This window comes from Falco naumanni, chromosome 7, assembly GCF_017639655.2.
Source record: "Falco naumanni isolate bFalNau1 chromosome 7, bFalNau1.pat, whole genome shotgun sequence".
NCBI lineage: Eukaryota > Metazoa > Chordata > Aves > Falconiformes > Falconidae > Falco > Falco naumanni.
In genome coordinates, this window is record NC_054060.1 from 18,607,673 (window position 1) to 18,625,261 (window position 17,589).

Consider the following 17,589-nt stretch of genomic DNA (forward strand, 5'->3'; position numbering starts at 1 on the left):
CGGTTTGGGGTAGTCAGGTTGTTCCACTGTTGAATCGTGCAAGTGCACGACCCTCTTACTGACAGCCTTCATCTCACCTTCCTGCTCAGGCTCACGCTTGGTGAGCTTCATACACCTTGTCATAAATCAATTCCTAAACTCTTTGAGGTATCTGCTTCCTTCTCCCAAATACTGTCTTAAGGCAAAAAATTGACAATAATCTGTTCATTGGAAAAAACATAATTTAGCTCACATTTGTTTTAAATTTATTTCATATTATTTTGTAATATTTTAAGCTCCATATGGAATGAGAAGGACATCTGAAAGAATTTTCATCTTAGATCTGGATTGCTGCATTATAACCATATAATTCTTCTCTTCTGCACATAGAGTAATTCTCATCCCCCACAGCCTACTACAATTCTCTCTGCCCAAAGGCCCTTGATGCCACAAAGGCATATGCAGTTTATGTATAGGACAGCCCTTCTCATTTCAGTGGGCATATTTCCATGCTTCATACTTGAGTTCATTTCATTTCTTCGCAGGTCAGAAGCCTGATGCTTACAGATATTTCTGGGGTTTCTACAGTACCCAAGGTAAGAATATGTGCAACAGAAAGGTCAAATGGTTAAGCCTCACTGACTGCTTCATTTTTTTAGAGAATTAGACAAAAATACCCCTATCAAGTCTTTCTTTATGTCTCTGTGAGTGAAGCAAAAACAGTGTTTGAAAGCAGGAGGCTGGGTGTGGGGACGTAAGTACGTTGCATCTGTGACTTTATAAAGAGATTTGGAGACATCTATTTTGCAACAATTGGGAAGAAACTGGGTGGGTGGCGTAGAAGAGAGGGAACTGTGAAGACCAAATGTTTAGCTGTATTCAACTGTAAACAGAGTGATAGTCAGTAAACAGTCTCTCTGAAGAAAGTAATTAATAGGCACATGTGAAGAGATGGAAAAGATGTATCCTTCTTCAGCAGACATCAAAGGGCAGGCTGGACAGTGAGAAATTAAGCATACCCCAAGGAGGCCACACAGCTGTATGTACATTCAGCTAGGAAATGTAATGCAGTGTAATGAACTAGGAAAAGGAGTGAAGGGGGAAAATAGGCCATGAAAAAGGAGTCTGAAAGTAACAGATGAAGCAGCAACTTGCTCTGGGAGGAAGGGAGCAGGAGCAGAGAAGCAGGGAGGTCTAAGCAGGTCAGCTCTTTCAGTGGAGGGGTCAAGTTGCAGAGAATTTTTGCAGGATTAGAAAGAGTGATAAGATAACACAGTAGGTAGCCTCAAAATAAGATAAGGAAACAGAGGAGGAGCCACTGAAATGAATGGTTCTTCATTGTGATTCTCCTGCATCTTGCTACATCTGAAAGCAGAACCCTGTGGCAGTTGGCCAGTTTGACAGGGAAGGCGATAAAAATAAATTACATCCTCTGTTTCCAATACAGAATGAGATGTTTCCAAAAGAATGGGGGAAGGGAACTTATTTGCAGGGAGGAAAGGTACTTACAAGATCCAAAACTCATTGTCTGTTCTCTATGAAGTGGTGCCACAACTGACTCCATAACGTACATACTGGGATCCAAATGGGGGTTTGGAACATTCCACCTCTGGGCCCAGCTGCTTTTGTGAGTGTTCAGCTGGAAAAGAAATCCAAGCTCAAAATTAAGGAAATGCTCTTTTTTGTCTCTCAAAGAGCATACACGAAGCTGAGAAGAGCAAATCAGAGAAACTGAGGCCAAGCAGTTTGAGATTCCCAGTGTCCTGGGACATCTTTGCTCTTAAATTCTGTTAGTGTCATCTGTGGAGAATGTTTTCCTTCAAAACCTGACTATAACGTGGACGAGATCGATTTTCCCAACCAATCTGCTTTACAGTTTAGCACGAGCAGAATACACGTATGTTAGCAGTGTGGTTTTGGCCTACTGTTGCAAATCAGGTTTTATGCCCCCAGTTCAAATGAGTCTAAGGAAACTGTGAGGGTTTGAGTTTCTTAGCACAAGTGAACATGCGTTTTTGCTGCAAAAGCAGCTTTAGCAAGGGCAACTAACCTCTCTCAAACACAGCACTAAATGAGTGTTTTTGCAAGAAGCAACCTAAGAGAAGGCTGGAACCAGTGGTATCTAAGATGAAAGGTTAGTAGGGCCTGTTGTGATAGAACAAGGGGTACTGGTTTTAAACTCAAATCGGGTAGATTCCCACTAGATATAAGGAAGAAATTTTTACAGTGAGGGTGGTGAAACACTGGCACAGGTTGCCCAGAGAAGTGGTAGATGTCCCATCCCTGGAAACATTGAAGGTCAGGTTGGATGGGGCTCTGAGCAACCTGTTCTAGTTGAAGATGTTCCTGCCCATGGCAGGGTGGTTGGACTAGATGACCTTTAGAGGTCCCTTCCAACCCCAACTAGTCTATGATTCTATGAAACATACCCTGTCCTCTTGCATGTGCTATCCTCTTGGGTCTGATGTGTGCTCTGTGGATCTTTGGAAACTGAGGATTGCCATGTCTTCTCTAATACTCCTGGCTGATACGTCGGATCACACACGGAGGGAAAATGTGTCTTGTACCATGCAGGGACTATAACCGTGGGTCACACAAGGCAGGGAAGTATTTTGCATGCTAGCACTTCATCCTGTGCAAGGACCAGGCAATCACCCTGTTCGTTACCTACTATCACTCTCCCACTTGGAATGCAGTCCAAGTTCTTTGTTTAACAATGTATGGAGTATTGTGGAGTAAGCCATCAGCTCCCCATGAACTGGAAATCAAAAGTAGATCTGTCCTTATGGATCCAGAATAAATACATTATTCATCTTACCTGGCTGATTTGTCCCGTACCACTAGTGATTTTCCCAGAGAAAGATTCTGCACATGATTAATGGCATTTTTTGAGGGTTAGACATTTCAAAATTGTCTACTCAAGGGAAGAAATTTCATGTTTCAGCAACGTAGAAACACTGGCTGCAGTTACAGCAAAGAATGGAATTTCAATTAGCCTTCTATGATCTTTATATGCATGCCTGAAAAACAGAGATGTCAATATTGCAAGTCTGAGAGGTCAGTAAGACAGTGTCCTTTGCTGACAGACAACAGGCCATGCCTCAGAACTCCCACTTGCTGGGCTGGTAGAGATAACATTTAGTGTGAGGCAGAGCAGCTTCAGTTTTAGGGCAGGGGTGCTGCCTCTGTGGTTCTTTGGAATCCTCTTTGCTGGAAAACAATGCTGTATTATCCTCCAGAGATCAGCCAGGGCTGGTCTCCCATCTGTTCATGGATCTGCACCTGTTTTTCATTTCACCAATAGTGGCCACATGGCCTAAGACTGTTGGGGAATGTAGAGAATAAAATGAATGTGTGGTTCAGGCACTGGAGTTGGATTCAGAAGCTCTGAGTTTAATTCCTGACTGTGGCATAACCGTGGTGAGTCCTTTCATTTCTGTCTGCCTTAACCTCATCTGTAAAGGAGAGGAAGGAGTGATTATTATTCTGGGGCCTTCTCCTTACCTTTTTTAACAAAGGAATTGGAGAAAATCTGTTTTTTCCTCTCTGCTTGTATTTCACCCAGCACAGAGGTCTTTACGGAAGCAGATCTCTATAAAACACGTCATTGATGATTAGGAACGCCAAACAGGTCTCCCATCCATTTCCTTTGCACTCTGAAAAACAGAAGGGAAGTTCCTTGGGAAAGCTGCTTGGTTTCTGCCTGTGTAAATGACAGTGCTGCTGGGACATAGCTCCAGTAGCATAGAACTGGTGTACAGGTATATTGAGTGTTTATCTGCAACTGGTCCACATGTATCCAGTGTAGTGACTCTTTGTTGATCTGAGCCTGAATCACGTTCTAGCTGCAGCCACCTTCCCTGCCTCTCTCATGTCTTGCACTGGACATGCCATAGATTTGGCATTGTACATTTTGTAGCCCTTACACTTGTTTAGAAAACAAAGGTAAAGTTGTTGCCCCCCTAGCTGCCTTTTCATTTTATTGATTGGTTCATCAGCCACACTCTGTGTGTTTACCTTCCAGTACAACAGTTTGGCTGCAGCTTGTGTTGACAGCCCGTAGATAGCTCAAGGCTAAATAAAGAGGGTAACTGCTGTCAGGTTCCATGTAAGTTCTCAGCTGGGCATGGTAACGCCATGCTAACTGGGACACGGCGACCTTGCCAAATGCTGTCAGCTTCTGCAAAAGTCCCTTCAAGTGCTCAGTGTCAGAGATCCTTGCAACTCACTCTTTGTGAATTCTCAACCCAGGCAACACTTGTAAAGAATCCTCTCACATTTATTCTGTCCTTACTGGGGATTGAGTTGATTATAACTGTTCTCAGAGTTGGTTTTCACCTTGAGCCTCACCCAGCTTCTATTGAAAGCTGCCGGGTTTTGTCGTTGACTTCAATGGAATTAGGCTTAGGCCTTTATCACGAAGTTTGCTGTTTGCTGCAAGTTTGATTTCCATGTGATATATCTGGAAGCTTTCAATTATCGTACTGCCTTTGAGATGGGAAATTGACAAACTGTTATCTCTGGGAGCTTTGGGTGGTTCAGATTGGTTCTGTCAGATCACAAGGAAATTTGTGCCAAGCAAGGTTGCTATTGAGTTCTTCATTTGATCCTCAAATTAAAATTTACCTGTTTGACTGTTTTGCACTTGAGTCTTTGTTTTTATCTGAAATTTGCCACAATACAAAGGGCAGGTATTTTGCATGACCCATGAATTAGGAGGTTTGTGTCACCTTCAGAAAACCTCAAGAGGCTTGGGATGCAACGTTATGCTGAGCACTACACATTTGCAGGTGCTGTGGCCACAAGAGACAGTTACGATCATTTATTTTGACCTTCTGCAGTTTTTATAGAGGTCCATACCTCCCAATTTAACCAATACATAGTCACTAGAGTAGTAGTTTGATTTAACTACCTCAAATTATGGAAAGTTCACTGCAATCTAAGGTTCCTTCTCCTCAGTGTTTAAAATTTGTTCCTTATCTCTCATCTGAACCAGTTTAACTTTTGTTTTATGTCACTGGCTGTTGCTCTGCTTTCACCTATGCCTATTGTTGGACTCTATAGCTCTATAGTATCTCCATGTAGACCCTTACACACTGCAGTCTATCAACTTTTTGCTTTTTCTTCATAACCATCTTTAGTCAGGTATATGTTTCAGAGCTCTATTCATTCATAAGTCCAGTATTTATAGTTTCAGAATTTGGATTATATCAATTAATCCAGCTTCTGGTGATCTGAATCACCATGCGATTTTTAAATGTTGGTTTCAAATTAAATATTTCCCTTGAAACTCCTGTGGTTCACAGTCACTTTACAGTTTCGTAAGGCCTGCTTATAAAATCAGTTCCTTCACACTCAGATGTATAATTAATATTGGATTCAATGGAAACATCCATTTTACCCAGGAATGGCAAGATCAGAGTTTAAACTAGCAGGCAATGCCAATGAAGACGTTAACCCTGAAAGACCCAGCTACTGAGATTTTCCCTCTATGACTTGGCCTGTTTTTAAGTTAATTCCATTAGATTAGTTTTTTCATAGAACGCTATAAATGGATTTGCTAAAAGGTAAACTAAATCTGGACCCAATGCTATTAAGCTATAGAGTAATTGCAGTGGGAAGGAACTTTTGGAGGTCATCTTGTGTAAATCCCCACTGACAGCAAGGTGAAGTTTGAAGTTAGATCCAATTGCAGTGGTAAATACAACCGTGAGTACAGGAAAAGGTTGAATGTACCACATTCACCTTTTAACATTACACATTCATTAAGGACATGACATACAAATGTTATGAGAGATTATTACAATAGGGATGTTGCTTTTATATTTTGCTAGGCACCTTCTCACTGTGCATCCTTAACATATATTTTGGAGCAAAGCTCTATCAGTCAATCTAAAATCAACATAAATTTGCATGCAAGTATACAAATGACTTTGAAGTCTTTTGTCTCATCAATGGCCTGAGACCTAACCCTTTTGTTTAAGCACATAATGTGCAACAAGTTGACTTAAAAGCTTTTCTTTATCTATATGCATTTGTATTGCATCTATATTCATTCTACTTTGTCAAAACGAATATGAAGAATTACTCTTCCCACTTTTGGAATGATCTTAGTAAAATTAGACAGCTGACAGAAATCTGTACAGTGATTATTTTTTTTTCTTTAAATATAAAATGCTGCTGTAACATTTGGTCTTCTGGTCTTATTCTTTATTTACTACAGTTTTTTGACATCTGTCCCTGTCTCTTTTCATCAAATATTTATCTGCAGCAGCTGAAAGAGCCTCATTTGTTTTAATTAAAAAAAAGACCACCAAGCTGGGATCACTTCCTTAGCTCTTCCATGGCTTGCAGAGACAGACAGTAGATCTTGTGAGGCTTTCCTGAGGGTGGCCCATTGACAGGCTTTCACCCCTCCCTATATCCTTTTCTTTTGCACCATGTTTATTTTTGGATAGAGAAATGTAATCAGAGCCACATTCCAGACAAAGAAACTTTTTACAGTTAACACGCATGAGAAAGGAGGAAGATCATGTTGTATTTCGTTTAGTGTTTCATTGTAAGAAACCATTTTCTAATGCGTGGCTTCTGAAATGGAAGTATCATTGCCACAGAAACAGAAATTGTCATAGCATTAAGGCCTTTAGTTCAGCATGCTAATATTGCCGCAGGCAGCAAGCACTTAAGGAAAAACTGTAGAAATTCAGCTGAGAAATATCCTACTGATTGAAAACATTTTTCGCACTTTTCCTCCCTAGCTGATATCTGCCTCATGTATTTTTTGCCCAGTGTTGACTTAAGAAGAGGAAAAAACAAAGAACAAAGCAGCAACCTAAAATAACTCCTTTGTGCAAAGTTAGTATTCTAAGGTCATGGTACAAGCTGATGCCTATTGCTACTAAAACTGTTCTAGAGGGTGTTTGGAACGTGTTCTCAGTTTTAGATGTCATAGACAAATACTTTTTGAGTGCACAGACAGACTTCTCATGACTTCTAGAGGTGGTGAGATGTCTTCTGGTCTCGGGCTCCCAATTCAGTTGCATAGCATCACTGGCCGCTCTCAGCCATCTTGATTATCTTAGTTCTTATCAATGAGACAGATTTTTGAATTAGGCTTTTATATTTATTTGAGATGGAGGAGACTAATAAGCAAATCTTGTTTTTTTCATACCCCATTTTCACCTCGTTCTTCATCTTACATGAAAAGTAAAAAATAAAAGGAGCCATCCCTGTGAATCACCAAATTAAAACTGTTATAGCCTCACTCGGCAAACATTACCTTCAAAAATGATCCTATTTCAGTCTCCTCTGGCAGTAAGTTACAGTAGAGTCATCCCATGCTTAGACGGATATTTCTTAGTTTGTTAGGTACAAAACATTGACTAACTTTAAACCAAAACAATCTCTTTGTGGGTATAATCTGTTTAAAACATTACGTCAGTTGGAGTTTTCTGAATTCTGAAAAAACCTGTAAGACTCAAAGCCTGACAGTAATGTGTGCACCTTTTAGTTTACTTTGTAGGCAAAGCAGAAAGAAAGGTTGATGTGATCTTATGTATCACAAATTACCTCATTACAGCATCTACATAAGAAAATGGGTTCAGGTAAGGAAAGAAATATTTTCCCTATTATAATACACATATGCAACAGGCACACGTATAGCACGTTTCAGAACATTTATATAAAAATTGCTGACTTACCAAGAGGTCAAAGGAGATTTTATCTCAGCATCTTTTCCAATTCACAGTATTATCTCCCATTCTGCAGGACACAATAATGTGGCACCATAACATTCTCATGTAGACCAGTTCTGTATTTGAGACGTGTAAAACTGACATAGAATTTTAAGAGCAAACTTTTCAAAAGTAGACACATATATTAAGAGTACAAATTTAAATAAAAACTTGACTCCTAAGTTGTCGTGTACTGAAACCTATTATTTAAGTAACTTTTACAGACAATAATTTGCTATATTATAGTTATAATATTGTACTATGACTTTCTAAGATCTTGATATTGGCATAAAGGAAACTAATCAATTACATAACTTGGAATCAGAATTTAATCCTTTCCTTGAGAGATACTGAGACAGGAGACAGCACCATTGCTTAATCAATGGAACAATAGAAGGGCATTCAGGAATTTAGATTTTTCTTTCCAGCTCTGCCATTGGATTGAGGGTGACCTTCACCAAATACTGTTTCTACTCTGCAAAATGCAACTGTAAATTCTCTTTTTAAAAGCATTTTAAATGAGAAAGTACTGTAAAGTACCCTAGATTTGATGCCAATTGCTTATAAGGGTAAGTGAAATCAGAGTTAAACTAATTTAAGGGAGGCTTTATTATCTAGAAAGATTATGAGCTTGTCAAAAAGATATTAATTAAAGTCTGGGGACTGCTTGCCAGTGTCATTCTAAATTAATTGCTAATGGGTTACTCTTAAAAGTGGAGTGCAGCTGCAAGAACATCAGGCTCAAAGGAAACTTGATTTTGTTTATCATTCATTTTTACTTTGTTTAGCAAAGGATTTCTAAGTACCAAAGAAACCTGAAACTGTTTCTGGCAAGGATATTTTTGATTACAAACCTCTTTCTATAATCTAAATGGCAGGATTCACACACTTACTATAACCTTCTATACTTTCCTCTCTTTCTGTAAATCTCTTGAGAACAGAAAAACCTTTAGAACTGTGTCTTGTATATCTTTTAAGAGGCAAAGAAGCCAAAAAAGCCAACTGGCTTTTTAGAGCCAGTGGCACACAAAATGGATTGATTGACATAAAGTTAGCAGTGGTTCTGCTGACCCCCAAATCATGTGTGGTTGGTATCATGTTCTTTGGGGATAATAACTGCAGGTGAGAGCAATTCAGAACAGTCCAGAGATTTCTCCTGATTTCAAGGCCTCCAGTTTATAGTCATACTTAAGGGCACAGGCGTGGGAAGTGGTTCATACCCACTTCTGTCCCTATGTACAGGCTACGTGTTCTAGCTTTTTGTATATGGGTTTTGCTGCAATGTCTCTCAGAAATAAGTGCCTCAGGAGGATACGTAGCTAAAGAAAGGCCGTGTTCTGATCAGACTTAAATCACTGCATGTGGGGAATATTCTTTGAAGACAGTACAGTTACACTGGTGTAAAATGTAGGAAACTGGAACGTGAAGATTGCAACCCCTGCTAGCTCCCTTTCCTGTCGGTGACAGACTCTCCTGCTTCTGACCCTTAGACAAGACTTAAGTCAGGCTGCCTTTTCAGTCTAGGCATTCAAGGGGCTTTTGCAGGTACTTCCTTTCCAGTTCAACAGTAGTGAGCAGGCACCCACAACAGAGAAAAAAATCTATCCCACTGAACATCTGTTAAACTATTTATTTCCTTATTTTATGCTACCTGATAGCATAACCATTTTGTATCAGTCCCTGGGTTAAACAGAAACACAGATCACTGTTTTAAAGGAAGTTGAAGAGGTCTGTGCTACCTCAGACAGACATTTTTGAAATAGTTGGAATTTAGTGAAAACATTTATTTTTTAGCAAGCTCTGTCACCAAAGAAGGAAGTGATAAGTTGTAACTTTTTTTATTCCTACAGTTTAAATTTGAAAATCTGAAACCCATCACTACATATAATCCTACTAATTCAGGTATGTTAAATCCTGACAAGATGGTCAGACCCAGAAAACACAGTTCTGGCCTTGTGGAAATCAGTTACAAAAATACCAGTTGATTTTAATAGATGCCAAAATTGTACCAAAGTGTTTAGTTGTTTTTTACCCCAGAAAATAAGAATATGATTTACACCTTCCCATATTGATCCTTCTGTTCAGACAGTCATGATCTTCATCATACTGGGACACTTCAGTGCTTTGGCTTTTATTTTGGATGCTGTCATTTTATATATACTAAGTAATATGGGAATATGGTGCTTTGAAGTGTTGATGACTGTTCTGTTAACGGCTTGGGAATATGGCTAGCACATCTGTCTCCATATTATTTGTGAACAGAATTCCTCTTCTGTTTGCTTCACAAAACTTGATGACAGAGTATTAGCAATAACTTTTGAAACTTTTTAATATACTAATTAAAAGTCATCTTCCTAATACTTATGAAACCATCTCAGGAAAGAGCAACATAACACTATTACATTAACTGTCTCATTTGAAATATCTGGTCTCTAAGCCTGTAGGTTCAGAACCCCCAGCAGAATTTACCAGCCATTTCTGCTCAATATTGACGTGACAAACTTCATAGCATTTTTCTTACAAGGGATTTGAACCAGGACAAGGGCCCAAAGTTTCCCTCCCTATCTGGTAATCTATTTATCATTGTGTCATTACTTCTCTACTCATACACATGCATATATACATATAGGCAGCCTTTCTTGTGGTTTTTCATAGCTGTATATGCAGTATGCAACATGCTGGACCAAGCAGGGAGAGCACCAGCAGCTGGAGAAAATTTTATCACAGAAACTTTCAGGAGCAAAGTAGTAAGTCTCCCCTGAAAGTGAGATAAACGAGAATGAAAGAACAGCTTTCTGTGTGCCATGGGTGAAGCCATTCACTGCACTTGTTAGTGAATCTGCTATTGTACCGACAAAAAAAAGAGGAGGCCTATAGTCCAGCATGTTCTTTGGGACTCAGAGACACAGTTTGACCAAAGCAGAATGCTTTGACAACAGAGTATGTCTTGTAAGAATGCCATAAAAAATGTAGCTGTGCTTACTGATCATAATTTAATTCAGTAACAACCATACACACTGCAAGGTGAATGCTGTACAATGTTTGGTTGGTACCAGGATTCCTTTAGGAACACACGGGCAAGGAAGCTCAGTGATTCACAGACCACGTTCAGAGGGACTATAGCACCCATGGCTACATGAAAGTTGGCAACTGATTCTCGTGGACAAAAGTTAGTAAGTTCCTTAAAATTAAAACATGTATTAGAAAAGAAGAGAGGTCAGAGAAATACATTGTAACTCTGATTCATGAGAAGCCTTACTTTACTAGATGCTCCAGTTTAAGATTTCTAGGCATCCCATCTAATCTTCTAATCCAATAATCCTAAAATCCAGCAATTAAAGAATGTTTTGACAAAGCAGCCAGAGGCTCATTCCTCTAATTATGCTGCACAGTTTAAGCTTCAGATACATAGGTTTACTCATGCAAAATATGCATGCAGTGCATCTGAACTTACTAGAATAATAGACACTTCTGCAAAATGCAGCCTATTAACAGCTTCATCGAAAATGAAACTAAATCAAGACATCTTATTGCCAAAGAAGAAAACTCTGGGGGAAGTGTTCCCTTAAGCATTTCTGTTTCCTTCCTGAGAATGAATTCAATTATACCTCTAACACTAAGTCATATCCGAGACCAACAACATTCTTAAAAAATAGAATTTAATCAGCAGCTTCTAGAAATCCCTCTCGCTCTGTCATGTGGGTTGAATTCCTCTTTAAGCTCTGCCATTTTGCTGGTGTTTCCTGTCAGAAGGTGCAGAGTCTGATGATTCACAATGAGAGACATTAAATGTTCAAGTACTGAAGCCATGGAGAAATTGGAAGCTTCAGTGTTACAGGGAATCTATGTTATATGTTGGTTAATTTAAGATAATAACCAAAATATTTCTGTATATTTTTCCTGTGGTAGAATTATACTCTATCAAGTATAATTAATATTCTTTCCTGCTCCACTCCTAGACATTAAATCATTCCTTTCTTTAATGAGCTGGTTTTATGAGAGGTATGAGAATTCACAGGCATCTGACTAACCTCCAGAAAATTTCTCCACCATAAAGGACCTGGGACACTTCTGAGGCAGCGGTTTGACAACTTGCCATTTGCAGTCTTACCACTATATGCAAGATATCTGCACTGCTGGACCCAATCTATATGGCAAAACTTCCCATGCTTGGCCCACTCTCCAGAAAGACGTCCCAGTGACTAAGACCCACACAGATTTTTTACCTCATGCTCCACTTCATGTCCTCCTCATCAGTCTGCTTTGCTTGTCTAACTGCAGTGGTTCTGTGGGAGGATCCTTAGGGCTGCAGAAGAGAACAAACTGAAATCTGAAACAACTGGTAGCTGGAACTGCTGGGTGGCAGCATTTCAAGCACCTTGCAAAAAAAGTGTAGGATGAGGAAAAGGTGGGGTGAGAGGCAGCTTACCAGGCCTCAGATGATACCCAGCCTATTGTTTTACCCTAGCTGCAGCTGCAGATTCATGAGGATAGAGACTGGTGAATGACTGGCTTTGGAGTAGGGAAAAAAGTTACAGAGCAGGCCTGGGGGAAGCAAAAGCACTGCTGAACTTCTGAAGAGGAATGCAAAAAGATTTGTACTGTTTGGTAACACGTGAGAGAACTCTGGAGTGTATAGGGTTTGCCCCAAAAGATGGAAGAGAAACTAAATGAAACATTTGACCTCTTGTAGCAGAAACCCAGAACAGAATCATAGAATCACTTTGGCTGGAAAAGACCCTTAAGATCGCAGAGTCCAACTGAGCTGTCTTTTCAGAATTTTGAATTGGACTCAGGTTAAACATGAAGCCTGCACTATCACAGTCTGATGCAGCATGTGCCTCCAGTAAAGTACGTTTACTAGCGAAACAAATTACAATATTTTCCTTGTGAGTTCTGTTGACCTTCAACCTGGTAAGAGGATAAAATGTTAAAAAGCACAGAAATAGACAAAAGTGTTTTTTACAAGTGGAACCTTTTTAACAGCAAGACTATGTCTGTGTGACAGGAGGGCTTGGCTGTTTTGTTGTTTGTTTTGGGGATTTAGCAGGGTAATGAACAAAGCAATTACAAGAAACAAAGATATGCAGCATTTGCTGTTGTCCCAACAATCTAGGAGAATTGAATCCACTGGCTGCCTGGAGTTCATTCTTGTAATCCCTTTATTAACCCTTTCATTCAATAAGCCCTCAGTTTTCCACAAGTAAAACTGCCATGTGTCTGTGCCCACATTTCTCTTTCATTTCTATGTTGGACAGGAATTCTTCTCTGTAGTGTTTGCTTCCTTTTAGTTGCATCAGACCACGCGCAGCTTTTCCAGTGTTGATGGCATTATTATTATTAAAAATACGAAGTACAGTGATATTATTCAAGGGACCACACTGAATCTTCCTTTCTTCCTAATGATCTCCCGTAACTTCCCTGACTTCTAATTTTTTTGTTATTTTATACATGTTTTTCATAATCCTTTAGCCAGCAGCTAAGGAGTTAATTGTTTTTTATCATATATGTATTGTACAGTCTGAGGTGAAAGCCATGGCTCAGCAAAGTCTTGGCTAAACATGCTTATTATCATCAAACACTCACTCTAAAAAGGTGTTGCTATGCACCTGCTATTTTAATTCATATTAGGTTATTAAAATCAAAGTGTCAGAGCAGAAACAGAGCAGTGCTATGATCTGCTAGAAGACATCAAAAGTAGACAGGTTGTGAAGTCTGATATGGCTACTGGAGTAATGTCTAAATTTAGACTATTCTTTCTGTGTAAAATTTTCAGGTAATATCCTCAGCAGAGATACTGGCACTGAAGCCAATAACACTGTTTATATCAGCAAGATCTGGATCCATTTATCTTGCATAAGACATGAATTACTAGCTTTTATGCAGTTGCCCTGTCCACTGTGATTCTCTGAAGAAGAGGCATGGAAGAAATAATTTTTGCAAGGAAAATTTGAAAAGCATTTTCCTCTTGCAAGGTACCCACCCTTGACCGCTGTTCAAAATACAATACTGAGCTAGATGGGCTTTTGGTTTGACCCAGAACAGGTGCTCTTAACTTCTCATATATTCACTCTTTTCATCTGGAACAAAACCTGTTGTTTCTCTTTTGCTTCTACTCCCAGATACTTGGTAGAATTTGGTATGCTTTCAATCTACTCTCTATCAACAGAAGAACATGCATTTTGTTAATTATAGAGTGGGGGATACAGTTAGCAAACTGGACACATCACACATTGATCAGGAGTTATTCCAAAAAGTACCGAGTGCCTGTTACAGTCGTATCTTGCAATGCTGCTGACATCCTGCTCTGTGTCCCAGAATATGAGATAGCAGTATGTATCACCTCAGCTAGGGAAGATGAAAAAGAAAACATTGCTTATCAATAGAGACGGACCAAACTGTTTCTCAGAAATCAGGTGACCAGAAACTCTGCTATAGCAACTCTAAGCCTCAGGAAAAAGGCTTGCATTAATTTTCATAATTTGAAGAGCACATAAATAGAGAATTTTAAAGGTTTAAGATCAGCAAAGAAGACATTTCAAAAGTACAGAAATAACAACCAAGTGTTGGGATCCATCAGATGCTTAATTGCAATGAAAAAAAGAATGAAATATAAATGTCAAAGTACACACAGAAGAATACCCAGGAGTATCTGTGACTACTTAGTGAAAGAACTGAATAGATCAGATCTTCTTCACAAGTCTAGAAATTTTTCAGTATGCAGATGGTCTAGAATTCAGTGGAAACAAAAGTATCACATCATAAGTCAGTTGTTTAACATACTCTGTGTTTATATAAACTGTGGGTAGACATCGCATTACTGTAATATCGTGGTTGAGAAATCAGGCACTCGGGTCAGAAAATGCAGCACAGGTCAAACCACAACCATAATTCTTCCCTTCTCTTGCTTATGCATGAAAATACGAGATTGGATGTTCTACTGACTGATGTCAGGGGGCCCGAGTGCACCGATAGGATTTAATGGCCCTGACCAGCATCGCCTGGGGCCTCTACCCACACTCTTGCCCATGGGCCCTGGGCCTTCATTTAAGCTCAGCCCTGGACTTTCAGCCCCTACCTGAGCTATTTTTCAGGTGTGCCGGTGCTTGGCTATGGAACCTGCTGATCAGATCATCAGCTGAGCTGACTTCCCAGCTTCATCTCAGCCCTGCCTGTCGCTATGGTCCTGCCTGATGATTCTTGGGCTGATCCTGATGTGCAGACTGCCTGCCTGTCTTAATGTTGGACCTGCTTTGTTGCTGCAGACTTGCCTGGTATTTGGCCTTTTGCTTAACCCTTGCTGCCTCCCCTGAGTCTTCCCTGCTCTCTTGCTCTGCTTTGTAGAATGGGGCCCTGGCTGATGAGGTCTCTGCCACGCTGGCTGTAGTGTCATATTTGGCTCCTTTGGCCAGAGCTAGCCCTTGGTGTGCTCTGACCATTTATACTTTATGTTACCATGTATATTTTGAAAGAGTGAGAGTGTGACTTTCCTATAAAGTCCTAACCTCCCCAGCAAGACTTGGAGGGTAAGCCTGCATTCACTCTGCATTTAGGGATCACTGGTTAAGAGATGAAAATCAATTATTAAAATCTTACAACTACTGCAACAGTATGATAACATAATGCTAATGAACTGTACATGAAAACATGTGTCTTTAGGTAAAAAGTAACTTTCTCAATACCTTGGAGAATATCTAAGTGACATTTAGTATGAGACTTCACAAAACCGTTTTTATTGGTCTCCTAATATTTGGCTATCTTTTTTTTGTTTGTTCTGTTTTCAAAAATTCTAGACTTTGGTTATGAAAACTGAGGTTTCTTTTAGCAAAAAGAAAATCAATTAATTGGCGGTTGTTTATAAACTTGTATCAGAAATACAAGCATGTTCCACCTCTGCTATTAGTTTTTCTAAGACCAATAGTTCCATAGAAAAAATCAAGAAAAAGCTGGAGCATTTTCAAACTGACAAAGCATTGCATGCTTCTAGTCTTCAGTGATTTTAAAGACAGGAGGTGAAAAATTCTGGCATCTTAAAATTTGGTGGCTCCAGTTGATTTCAGAGAGACCAACACCTTACCCAATAGCTAAAGCAGAGGGACCATTCTGCCAAGTGAAATGTTTCCAGAGACAAAGACGACCAGTCAGGAGATGTCTCCTGGCAAGTCCACAAGAGAAACCTAACTGACAAAAGAGATACTGCTCAAAGGCACTCTCATGGACAAAATATGTGCTTACTTTGCACAGCCAAGGAAACTTCAAGTATTTAAGAGTTGGGGTGTGTGGAAATCTTAACCTGTTGTATGTTAGTGAGGTACAGCTAGAAAGCAACAATCAGTGGCTTTGGCATTAGCAGTGTGAAAGCTCAGGCTAGTACCTAAGCAGTCTCTAGTCTGTTAAAGTTCATTTGCCAGTTTCAAGATGAAATTGCAAAGACTTTTTCGGAGTTGGAAAAATTTGAAGTCAGAAGAGATTGGGGGGGTGGAGCATCAGAGGGGAAAAAATTGGTCTTTTGAAGTTTTATATGTAAGGAAAGACCTGGATTTGTGCCTTTAAAGTAAACTTTCCTAACATTACAAATCCAAAAAACCTCGCTGTGGCCAAAAGCCACATTGCATACACTTATCTTTGAGAGGAAGGGGGAGGGAGATCAGTTCACAAGCAGGAAATGGTTTCCAGGTGTCCCCCTACTCCAATGCACAACTTGATCACTACAATCCAGTGATGCCAGGCTTAGTAGTCCCAGCTGTTTTCCTTCTTCTCAGAGATTTGGACTAATCGTGCATTATCGCAGTCCTTCTCCTGGTGACAGCGTGTAACCCTGGCTCTGGAACTCTGCTTGAACTGCTTACAGGCTGTGGGTGATTGAAAAAGTTACAGGTAGGCCTTCTCAATCAAGTATAAGCATGTGGAAATAAGCAAGGTACATATGTATATGTCTGTGTCTGCATATGCACTCATGCCCATGTGTGCAGGAATTCAAATCACATCTGTTTCTGGAGCTGGACAACAAAATCGGCAACTCTGCTTCTTGGTGTGTTGTGGAAGGAAGTAACTGAATGTGGCACTCTTTCCATCCCAGCACTTTGTACAGCTGAAGAGGGAGAAAAAGATCTGTTCCATTTACTCTACCTCAGTGTTGGGGGGGGTTTGCTACCCACCCCCCCCACCCCCAACTGTAGAAATACTTTCTTGTTGGGTATTATGTTTTCATTTTTGCAAATATGGAAGGAAGAGCTTTCTGAAACTTTGTTCCAGCTTTAGTTAAGAGTATAACAAAAAAGTAATTAGCTTAGATATCTGACACAGAAAGAAAAGTTAGTTTTAAGAAGTACTGTTTAAATGTTCCCTTTTGGCCTTTTTTTCCTCATGCAAAAGTTTGAACTCATAGCATTAAGCAGACAGAGAAGTGCTGCTATCCATTCTATTACATTATCTACATCGGTAGAGACCATGTCATGATGCACTAGAAAAGTGTCCTTTTATTTGCCAATGAAGCCACATTCCATGCTGACTAACTTTATTGTTTTCTGGTTAACCAGAATCAATTCAGCAGGGAATGTGACATATGGTGGGGAGAAATAATAAAGAAAACAAAAAGTAACTTTATTTTGATTGAATATATAGTGTCACAAAATAGTGAGCATTTACTTGGCTGCAGAAGCAACGAATATTTGCATTCTCAATGCTGATGAAAACTTCTCCATTGCTGTCCCAAGAGATACTGTTTTCACTGTGTTCTCTGGAGGACCATTTTGAACAAAACTCTTAAGGTCTGTATTCAAGTATAAAAATTTTTTATGACTAGTTTCTTTTTAAAGCTGAATGAAAGTATAGCAGTTCCTTAGCCTGGAAAAGGCTTTCTCAACATACAATAGCA

The 17,589-nt window shown here is 39.6% G+C and overlaps 1 long non-coding RNA gene across 1 annotated transcript in view; it reads right to left on the reverse strand.

The window, feature by feature from the left end:
• Nucleotides 1–17,589, reverse strand: part of LOC121091046 — a 40,525-nt gene that overhangs the window by 7,044 nt on the left and 15,892 nt on the right. Inside the window, exons 2-5 of the long non-coding RNA XR_005828814.1 lie at nucleotides 11,939–14,060; nucleotides 7,680–7,810; nucleotides 2,409–3,635; nucleotides 1,489–1,618 (exon numbers count right to left, since the gene is read on the reverse strand). This is a non-coding gene — a long non-coding RNA (uncharacterized LOC121091046). The remainder of the gene's footprint in view (nucleotides 1–1,488; nucleotides 1,619–2,408; nucleotides 3,636–7,679; nucleotides 7,811–11,938; nucleotides 14,061–17,589) is intronic.